We start from the raw sequence: 8534 nt of genomic DNA, 5'->3' as shown, positions 1-8534 counted from the left end.
GAAACATATGGCTTGAGGGGAAAGTCTCTGTGTTTCAAAAGCCTGATCTCTCTTTGTTGTTGTTGTTAATCCTCACCTGAGGATATTGTTTCATTTATTATTTTTTTAGAGAGAGTGGAAGGGAGAGGAGAGACACAGAAAGGGAAACATCAGTGTGAGAGAGACACCTCAATTGGTCGCCTCCCACGCACGTGTCAGGACAGGAGCTGGGGACTGAGCTCACAACTGAGGTGACACTCCCCTGAGCTAAAGCCTGGTCTGTTTTTCTTTTTTCTCTCTCTTTCTTTCTTTCTTTCTTTCTTTCTTTCTTTCTTTCTTTCTTTCTTTCTTTCTTTCTTTCTTTCTTCTTTTTTTGCCTATCTTTTTAACTACCAAAGTCTCAACCCTCAGGCTGCATGACTCTGGCCATTATATCCATGCCCTATAAAATCTAGAGATTTTTGTTAGAGTCAGTATCAGCCCCCCTCTCCCCCTCCCCGATGAGGGCTGTTGAGAGAGAGAGAGAGAGAGAGAGAGAGAGAGAGAGAGAGAGAGAGAGAGAGAACAGAGCTAGAGCCTTGTGGAGGCTCTGGAGGATCCCTGCCTTCTCCATGGAGTCTGGCAGGAGGGGGAGGGGAGAGGGGGGCAGAGCTGGAGGGTGTGGCATCTGGAAGGAGAAGCCATTTGTGCCCACCTCCCCTTGGAGGTCTTGGCGGGCACACGGGTTTGAGGAATAGGGATGCCTCCTTAGTGTGTCTACACTGCAGGGGCCAGAGACAGCCTCTCAGAGATTCCCAAGCCCCCGGAGCAGTGGGAGCAGCCGGGGGTCCCACAGCCGGAGGGAGTTGTGAAGGCCGCAGACAGAGCCTTTTCTGGAGTGGCCCTGCCAGCTGTGCTCTGGGAGAGTCACTGACTAAGGAGCCGAGGACAGCTTGTGGAGGCCAGCCGGGATCCATCGGACAGCCGGACGGGGACCCAGAGGAAGACACCTGAGCAGGTGCGGGCAGGGGTAAAGAAGACCAAAGCCTTGGTGCCACGAAGGTCCAGGAGCTTGTGCCCAGATGGAATGCAGGATCACGGCGGTTAAATTGTTCCAGAGAACAAGAAGTTACACTTGCCTGGTCCCTCTTTTTCAGGGAATTTGTTTCCTCCCACAGGAAAACACCCTAAAATGTCCACAAAGCTGGTAGGGCGTGGGAGGAGCAGTGGACTTGGAGTAGGGGACCAGAGTTCCTTCGTCAGTAGTCATTCCCTGTGACCTTGAGCCTGTCCTTTCACCTCTCTGGAGTTCAGTTTTCTCATCTGTAAAATGAGATGTAACACTGCCTACCTCGCAGACGTGCTGTGGGGAATACGTGCAAAAAAATTAAAAAAGCACCTGGTTCAGGGCCTGGTTCATATTAGGGGCTCGGCGAACATCTGAACCTGCCCTTACCCTCCAAGGTCACTTCCAATTTCAAAACACCGCCATTCTTTGCAAAAAAAAAGATGGACACGTGAGCTTATGTAGACCAGGGCCTGGAAACGAAAATAAAATGCCTTCCCCCACTCTGTAAGGAAGCCATAAAAACCTAGGAGGAGGCACCTAACAGACAATGAAAATCCCACTTGAGAGCAGGGTGGGGTAGGGGACAGGGTGAGGGCGGCGACGGCACTAAATGAAAAACAACAACTCAATACCCTGCTATCATCCTTCATCAAACGACAGAAATAGAAACCAGACAAACACATTATGTGAAGGGCAAAGGGGTTGGCACGGTTCTGGCCCATAGGAAAATCCCAGGTTCAATAATGCCGTGAGCCGAGGCGGGTAAGGGAGGGAGGTCAAAGTCCATAGCGGGGCTCGTGGGGAAAGGCTGGTTCTGTGGTACTAACGAGGCTCGGGCCCCACACGCTCCTCTCCTGCTGAACCCAGTTTCTCGTTGGGCTTTGTATCGGCCCCTGCACCAGCCAGCCAGGAACAGGGCTGCCCCTTCCTCTGGCCCAGGAATTATCAAGGGTATCCTGCCTCCCTTCTTGTGGAAAAAGAAAGCTTTGGAGTGGAAAATGCTGTCTTCTATTTATCCCTACCCTTCTCTCTCTCTCATTAGAGAGATGATCAATTTGGGGGAAGCACTGCGGCCTTGAGCGCTCTGTCTGATTTAGAGGCGTGCGTGGCTAAGACAGCATGCTCAGCTCATCTGTCCTGGGGCATTCTCTGTTTTTCCAGGGCGGGGGGGCTGCGGGGGAGGGTTGAGGACTCAGGCTGTGTTTTTGAATATTTTTTAAGATTGTTGGAATAGCCACCTATTTGGTGTCAAGCCCTGTGGTTGGTGCTAGGGACACAAAAATCAAGGAAGGAATTAAGGAAGCGCTCATGCTCCCAAAGTGTATAGATGGACACCGCCCGGTTGTCTGATGGCTGTCAGGTCCCCAGAGTATTGGATTAACAAGAAATGGTGTTTGGATAGATCTTTCATAAGGTGTGCCATTTCCTGTGGGCCCACGTAGCCCTGTGGCTAGGTGCTCGGACACCCACTTACCTAGCTCTGTCTGGGGCTTAGTTTGAGGACCACAGCTGGTCCTGACTCCACTCCCAGTGCTCTTACCCCAAGGCCAGTGCGGCATCCCATCCGAGTTTTCTCGTGGTGAACGTCGCTGAGCTCCTCCTAAGCCCTTGCAGACACACAAGTATTTGCTCACAAGCCATATCCTGGGAAACTCCTCTTTTCTTTCTTTCTTTCTTTCTTTCTTTCTTTCTTTTTAAATATATTCTAGAGAGGAAGGGAGAGGGAGAGAGAGATAGAAACATCAATGATGAGAGAGAGCCGAAACCGGTTTGGCTCAGTGGGTAGAGCGTCAGCCTTCGGACTCAAGGGTCCCAGGTTCGATTCCGATCAAGGGCATGTACCTTGGTTGTGGGCACATCCCCAGTATGGGGTGTGCAGGAGGCATCTGATCAATGTTTCTCTCTCATCGATGTTTCTAACTCTCTATCCCTCTCTCTTCCTCTCTGTAAAAAAATCAATAAAATATATTTTTAAAAAAATGATGAGAGAGAATCATTGATCGGCTGCCTCCTGCACACCCCCCACTGGGGATCCAGCCTGCAACTTGGGCATGTGCCCTTGACTGGAATCAAACCCAGAACCCTTCAGTTCGAAGGCCAAGGCTCTATCCATTGAGCCAAACCAGCCAGGGCATCCTCCTCATTTAAAAAAAATATATATTTTATTGATTTTTTTACAGAGAGGAAGGGAGAGGGATAGAGAGTTAGAAACATCGATGAGAGAGAAACATGGATCAGCTGCCTCCTGCACACCCCCTACTGGGGATATGCCCGCAACCAAGGTACATGCCCTTGACCGGAATCGAACCTGGGACCTTTCAGTCCGCAGGCCGATGCTCCATCCACTGAGCCAAACCAGCCAGGGCATCCTCCTCATTTTCAAAGAAGCAGGTCAAACATAACCTTCTCAGTGAGGCTTGTGCTGTCTTCCCCAGGCCGGGGGAGTGACATCTTCCTATTTGCTCCTGTAGCTTTTGGCACGGATACTAATCACATCAATAAGGACAATAGTAGTAAAAAGGACTAAGTTACCATGCTTGAGTGTGTCTGTGGGCCAGGTGTCATGCTAAGTGCCGTACATGCAATATTCAACGCTCAAAAGAACCCCGGGGGCAGGTACTGTTATTGTCCTCGGTTTACAGATTGTATCAGCTGAGCGTTGAGTCTGGCTGCTTGTGGAAACCTGTCCGTGGTGGCTTAATGAAATGGAACTTGTTTTGCTCAAATAACAATAAATTCGAGGTAGAGAGGCTAAGGCTGGTATGGTGGCTCCACAATACCACGCTTAGCAGGTAGCTTTTGTTACTATGGAGACAAGATGTCTGCTGTTTTTCCAATCTGTGTTCCAGGCAGGAGGAAGGATAAAGGGCAAAGGGCAAAGGGCAAAGGGCAAAGGATGAAGGACAAAGAGCCTTTTCTTTTTGACTTATTATTGGGAAGTGATGCTATCCCCCACCTACATCTTGCTAGCCAGAACGATGTTACGTGGCCACCCTCAGCTGTCAGGGAGCCTGAGAATTTCCCCCCCTATTTTAAAGCTAGGAAGGTTTCTACCCTGAACAAAATTGGGGTTCTGTTAGTAAGGAATAAGATGGATATTGGGTTGGGAACTATCAGTGCTTGTCAAACAAATGAAGAAACTGGGCCTTAGAGATGCTAAGGATCTTGTCCAAAGTCAAATATATGGCCAACTCGGACTCAAACCCATGTCTGTCTGACACCAGAGTTCATGTTCTTGATCACTGTGACAGATGACCTCCTTATCATGACGCATTGTAATTGTCTTTTTATTTGTTTATCCTTTCTTCCCTAGACTGAGAACTCCTTGGTACCAGGAATTAATTTCATTCTTCTTGGTATCCCAGACCCTTGCTCATAGTTTGTTGAATAGATAAATGAAGAAACATTAGGACTTCAGTAGTTTCTGCAGCTAAAATTCTTCCTAGGAAAATATTCTTTGATTGTCTTCTTCCTCTGTAATATTTTATAACCATCTGTTCTCGCAGAGGTAGCTACAGATGTGCATGAAAGAGATAGTCCTGGTCTTTGTGCCGCCATGGGCACAATTTGGCCTCTTCAATTATTTATAGGCCGCTCTCTCTCTCCCCCCCCTTTCCCCTCCCTCCTCTCTCCTCTCCTTTCCCCTCTTCCCTCCCTTCCCTTTCCCTCCCCTCCCCTCCCCTCCCCTCTCCTCTCTCTCCCTCCCTCTCCCTTTCCTCCTCCCTTCCCTCTTCCTAAATGCTTAATGCTTGTTTACAGGGCAGGATCCAATTTCTCTTTGTTCTGCCTGGTCAGTCAAGCCTTATTGCTCTATTTCTTAGGGAAATACTTGAATAACAATAATTTGAGCCATAAGCAGACCTGATCCCAAATCTCATTCTTGCTGGGTCATGGAGCAGCCCAGGAAGGACCTAGCATTATTTAGTTTCCAGGATTATGACAAGGCAGGTAGAGAGGGGAGAAGATACCAGTCTAGTAAGTAAAATTTTCAGAAAATCAACCACTGGTTTCCCTATGTTAACACACACACACACACACACACACACACACACACACACACACTGTTGTTCTATAGGCCACACAGGAAACATCTGATTTTCTTCAAAGCCATAATGCTTGTGCTTGGTTGCACAGGATTAAGCCCCATCTGCTATGGGGTACTGCTAACTGGAGACCCCTGACTTAGGTTGAGACTGTCTAATTCAGCTCAAGAACAAGCTTGCAGGCACTTGGACTTCCAACTTGATGACCCAAATAGCAGTATTAGATGGTAAATAATTACTTATTCAGCAGTTGCTATATGTTAGATGCTATGCTAAGTACTTTGTTTTGTCTCATTTAACTTTTAGAACAACACTGTTACTATTGTTATCTTACAAGCAAGGAATGTAAGGCTAAATGAAAATATAGGACTTGTCCAACATAGTAGTTGCATCAAAGGGTGACTTGGGGAACTTTGTCTGCCCATCTTAATCTTTACCTTATGTAATTAAAAAAAATCCAACAGTAGTGATGATGCTATTTTTTGATCTTGACAATGAACATTTTTCTCCTTCTTATTTAAAATGTGAATACAGTCCCGGGTCCAGGTGAGGCCGTGCGCCCCTGGATCTGGGTGAGGCTGGGTCCCGGGTCCGGGTGAGGCCGTGCGCCCCTGGATCCGGGTGAGGCTGGGTCCGGGTGAGGCTGCGCCCCTGGGTCTGGGAGAGGCCACGCTCCCCTGGGTCCGGGTGAGGCCACGTGCCCCTGGGTCCGGGTGAGGCTGGATCCCGGAACCGGGTGAGGCCGCACACACCTGGGTCCGGGTGAGGCCATGCGCCCCGGGGCCTGGGTGATGCTGGGTCCCAGGTCTGGGTGAGGCCGCGCCCCTGAGTCTGGGTGAAGCCGTGCCCCTGGGTCTGAGCGAGACCAAACCAGAGGGAGTCAGACCTGCATTACCACCATTTGTCCACCATCCAGAGCTGAAAAGTCAGTGCTGACATGTACACATAAGGAACTGGTGGACATTGAAATTGGGTCTCAAAAGAACTGTTGGCCCAGAAAGAAACTTACTACAGACTGATTCATTTGCCTGTCAGCATAACTATTATTACTCGTCTCACATTTGGTTCTTATAAGTATATTTCTAATAACACATGATCTCACTCATCTAGGGGAAATGATGAACAATATAGACTGATGAACAAGAACAGACCCAGAAACAAGGAGGCATCGATCGGACTGTCGGGCCTCAGAGGGAGGGTAGGGGAGGGTGGGGGTAGGAGGAAGAGATCAAGGGACTTGTGTGCATGCATACACGCCTAACCAATGGTTAAGGAAAACAGGGGAGTGGGGGCATCCGTGGGGAGGGGTGGGGGATGGGAATGGGGGGATGAGGACAAATATGTGACACCTTAATCAATAAAAAAATTAAAAAATAAATAAATAAAATGTGAATACAATGATAATGGTAATAGTAATAATAGCTAACATTTATTGAGTGTGTAACCATAGGTCAATATGTTCAAAGTTCTTAAACTCATTTTGATAACTCATTGAATCCTCACAATAATTCCTTCAGGAAGGTACTATAATTACAGTATCCTAATTTTCAGATGAAGAAACTGAGTCATAGAGAGGCTAAGTAGCTTTCACAAGGGATCATGACTTGTAAGTGGCAGAGCTAAAACTTGGCTATTTTTATTGATCTACTAGAGGCCCAGTGCACAAAATTCGTGCATGGGTAGGGTCCCTAGGCCTGGCCGGAGATCAGGGCCTATCGGGGCCTTCCGGCTGCCTGCTGGGGCCTTCCTTCCCCAGGTGCCAGTTGCCGGCCAGGGCCTTCCTTCGTTCTGCACTGCCCCCTGGTGGTCAGTGCACGTCATAGCAAGTGATCGAACTTCTGGTCTCCCAGTCAAACTCCTGAGGGGACACTTTGCATATTAGCCTTTTACCTGTATATGTATAGTAGATATGACACAGCCTAGGTAAAAAATATGTGCTTTCTATGAAAACTAGCCTTCCAGCCAAGTCCTTCAGTCAGTTCTCCCTTCCAATCAGTCAGCAGGCCCTAAACTCCTTCTATGTGGAAACTAGAGGCCCGGTGCACGAAATTCATGCACGGGGGGGGGGGTATCCCTCAGCCCAACCTGCACCCTCTCCAATCTGGGACCCCTCGAGGGATGTCCGACTGCCCGTTTAGGCCCGATCCCCGTGGAGATAGGATAAAGCCCATGGGGATTGGGCCTAAACGGGCAGTTGGACATCCCTCTCACAATCCAGGACTGCTGGCTCCCAACTGCTCGCCTGCCTGCCTTCCTGATTGCCCCTAACTGCTTCTGCTTGCCAGCCTGATCACCCCCTAACCACTCCCCTGCCAGCCTATTTGCCCCTAACTGCCCTCCCCTGTAGGCCTGGTCCCCCCCAACTTCCCTCCTCTGCTGGCTTGGTCACCCCTAACTGCCCTCCCCTGCAGGCTTGATCTCCCTCAACTGCCCTCCCTTGCAGGCCTGGTCCCTCCCAACTGTCATCCCCTGCTGGCCATCTTGTGGTGGCCATCTTGTGTCCACATGGGGGCAGGATCTTTGACCACATGGGGGCAGCCATCTTGTGTGTTGGAGTGATGGCCAATCTGCATATTACTCTTTTATTAGATAGGATAGAGGCCTGGTGCATGGGTGGGGGCTGAAGGGTGTCCCAGATCAAGGTGGGGGTTCCCTTGGGGCATGGGGCCTGTGGTGGTTTGTAGGCTGGCCACACTCCCTGGTGACCCAAGCAGAGGCCCTGGTATCTGGGGTTTATTTATCTTCTACAATTGAAACTTTGTAGCCTGGAGCAGAGCCAAGCCTTCTGCTTGCTCTGTGGCGGCAGCTCTTTCTGTTGGGACTTATGTATCTTCTATAATTGAAACTTTGTAGCCTTTCTTTCCAGCTCTGTGGCTGCCGCCATTTCTGTTTGGATTTATGTATCTTCTATCATTGAAACTTTGTAGCCTTGAGTGGAGGCCTAGGCTGGCAAGGGCAGGCGGAAAGCTTGGCTTTCTCCATTGCCAGGGATACCCAAGCCTTCCTCCTGCTCTCTGTGGCATAGCCATCTTGGTTGGGTTTATTTGCATATTTGCTCCTGATTGGCTTGGAGGCGTGGCTTATGGGTATAGTGGAGTGATGTTTAATTTGCATTTCACTCTTTTATTAGATAGGATTCTTAAGTGATCCTGGTCCAACATCACATGGGCAGTAGGTGCTAAAGTCTGGATTCACACCTGGGTTGGTCTGACTCCAAAGCAAGGATCTTTTTCTTTGTACTGTTCCAGCCCTAGCCAGGTTAAGTCCAAGTTGAAAGGACAATCATAGACCCATCTCAAAAGGATGTTATAAATAATCAAATCCAGGGTTTCTTAACCTCATAGTATTGATATTTTTGGCTGGACAACTGTTGTAAGGACTGTCCCGTTCATCACAGGATCGTGAACAACATCCCTGGCCTCTACCCATTAGATGCCAGCAGCAAACCCCCTGTTGTAACAACA

Source organism: Eptesicus fuscus, chromosome 7, assembly GCF_027574615.1.
Source record: "Eptesicus fuscus isolate TK198812 chromosome 7, DD_ASM_mEF_20220401, whole genome shotgun sequence".
Lineage (NCBI taxonomy): Eukaryota > Metazoa > Chordata > Mammalia > Chiroptera > Vespertilionidae > Eptesicus > Eptesicus fuscus.
Note: the sequence above shows the minus strand (reverse complement) of the source record.